The sequence below is a fragment of the Tenebrio molitor genome, chromosome 6, assembly GCF_963966145.1.
Source record: "Tenebrio molitor chromosome 6, icTenMoli1.1, whole genome shotgun sequence".
In the NCBI taxonomy this organism is placed as follows: domain Eukaryota; kingdom Metazoa; phylum Arthropoda; class Insecta; order Coleoptera; family Tenebrionidae; genus Tenebrio; species Tenebrio molitor.
In genome coordinates this window covers 21,503,338-21,505,989 of record NC_091051.1, presented here as the reverse complement: position 1 = coordinate 21,505,989, position 2,652 = coordinate 21,503,338, and the positions used below count along the sequence as shown (strand labels likewise).

At 38.0% G+C, this 2,652-nt stretch overlaps 1 long non-coding RNA gene across 1 annotated transcript; it reads right to left on the bottom strand.

Moving 5' to 3' along the window:
• Positions 1-2,652, bottom strand: LOC138134110 (uncharacterized). Its single transcript, XR_011160639.1, has 3 exons — positions 1,327-2,652; positions 255-1,270; positions 1-201 (listed from the first exon to the last, which is right to left on the bottom strand). It is a non-coding gene; the product is annotated as an uncharacterized lncRNA (long non-coding RNA).

Genomic DNA, 2,652 nt, shown 5'->3' with positions numbered 1-2,652 from the left:
TTATTAACATAATTTATTTTGTAAAATTACACTTATTGTAAGCATTATTGTTACAATTCTCCACTTTAGAGAACAATGCAGAAATTGTTCAGCTTTCAGCTTTATTACTTCTGGGTTGAATGTCAATATGTTGTACTGGTGCTTCTCTTACGGTACTGGTGATGGAATTCTCAATGTTGGTGGTTCTAATGGAAGCAACTGCTAAAAATTCAAGTAGATTAAAGCACTGTATCGAAGTTTGTGACACAACTCACCATTGTTTGAGCTGTAGCTGCAACACAGTACATACATTTTGTTTTTGGAACTTCAATCTTGTGTCCATAGGGCAATCAAGGTTCAAATACAGGGTGTGGCACAACTCACGCCCAAGAGGAAACTGACTTGTGCCGACAGCAATAACATTACTGGAATGACTGATTCTTTTTTCTTATCTGCTTTTTTAATCGACTTAGAAGCATATCAAATCCACCAATCCCGTTAGTCAAGCTCGGAAAAACTAGGGGAGAACAGAATGAATGAGGGCGTTGCTTGGTTTCCAAACATATTGTCATTCTACTCAAAATATCTGGTCGACTGTATTTTATTGTCAAATTTAGCACATTATTGCACTGTCAAAAAAATGAGGGTTAAGAATAATGTCAATAAATTTAATAAAAGTTGTCATCGTATAGCCCGCAACTATTATTATAATACAAATTTATTATTGGGCGGAAGTCGTAAAGCAAACAACAAATGGTGGTTCTAAAAAGAAGCGAGTTTAATAGAACGAAAGCAAATAATAACAAAACGAAACACAAACAAAACTCAAAGAAAGAAGAATTAAAGGAGATGCTCAAAATGTCCACCATTCATTTCGAGACACAGTTGTGCACGCCGTAGTAAGTTTAATTTAGAGGCTCTGACCATTTCAGGTGTAATTGTTCCAAAAGCTTCTTGTAATCTGTTTCGAAGATCCTCCTCGTTATGAATGGGTCGGTTGTAAACAACGCTTTTCACGTACCCCCCATAAGAAAAAATCCAGAGGATTGAGATCTGGAGATCGTGCAGGCCAGTGGTGTGGACCACCTCGTCCGATCCAACGATTAGGATACATTCGATTCAAAATACCTTGCACATTGCAACTGAAATGGGGTGGTGCCCCGTCATGTTTGAACCACTGATTTACGAGAGAAATCAATGGAATATTTTCAAGTAAATGAGCCAGTTCCATGTTTAAAAAGTTTGCGTACACAGCTCCTGTTAAACGCATAGGGAATTCAAAAGGTCCGATCTGAAAATAAAGAATACCTAAACACGCTTTCTTTATTTTTTAAAATTTTGAGTTACCACTGAATCTTCCACTAGTCCTGACTACAAATTTACGGAAAATCGACGCTGAAATGCACGCGGATAAGTAGTCCTTGGATTATCGTACGACCAGGGGGTGTATTCTTCAATCTCGATTAGTTCATGTCGCATACGACATATCTCGAACGGTTGTTGTCGTACACTACAAATGTTTTCCATTCTTGAATACCACGCGAATAGTAGTTTATTTAACGAGTTCGTGTGTAAATTGGACTATTTTTGGCATGATTAGGCCAGTTTAAAACGCGAATGAAACGAGAATTGTACGAGAATTGACAAATGTCGCATGCGACATTTATCACTCGAAATTGAAGAATACACCCCCTGACATGCAAATTTCGATGGTTGAAACATCCATGTCAACCAAAACTTGATTCGTCCGAAAACAAGATCCGTGAAATAAAATTTTCATCTTCTGCCGCTTTATTAAGCAACCAAACACAAACATTTCTTCGAGCAGGGTAATCTTCTGGTTCGAGATGTTGCACCCGAGTATAGTGGAAAGAATGAAGTATGTTCTCATTCAAAACGCGATGTACCGATCTGCTGGAGATATCTACCTCTTGGGCAATTTCTCTTATACTCCTAGTTTCATCTTCTTCAACGATATTCAGTATTGCCTCTTCATTAGCCAAGGTCCGTGCGGTTCGTGCACCTCCGCCAATTTCATTTCGATTCGGCAAAACTTTCCCTGTTTCTTGAGCCCTAGCAAGTACTCTCAAAATTGTTTTGTGACCAGGAGAAGGTCGGTCAGGAAAACGATCAGAGAAAATTCTTGCTGCCTCCCTAGCGATCCGTCCGCATTCTCCAAAGATAATCAACATCTCAACATAATCGGCAACTGAATACATCTCGGCAGAGTTTTACAACATGATTTCACATCTTGAGAAAACACAATGACAAATTAAAATGTTTAAATTGTCAAGATGACACAAACATCTGTCAAAAAAAGCAGTGGACCATTTGATTATAAAAAGTTTCGCGCGGTTCGATAATATTCGATTGCGTAGCGACCAATTAAGTCCTCGATGGTATTCTGCTCTGACTGGTCAATTTCGCAATGTCTTTTCTCGCTTATTTTGAGAGTACAAAAAATATAGTTTTTAATTTACGTTTCAGTGTAATCCCACGAATTTGCCAGTCTTCTGTGGGGCGTCAGTCCTGCCATTCCCTGTATTTGGCAATTTTATTTGAAATTGTTTTAATTGTATTAATACCAATCTAACCTGACTTCCATATATTACTTAACATTTTCAACCCAGTTTGGATTGGTAATGGCAAATGATCTACAAATATTGGTTTTTG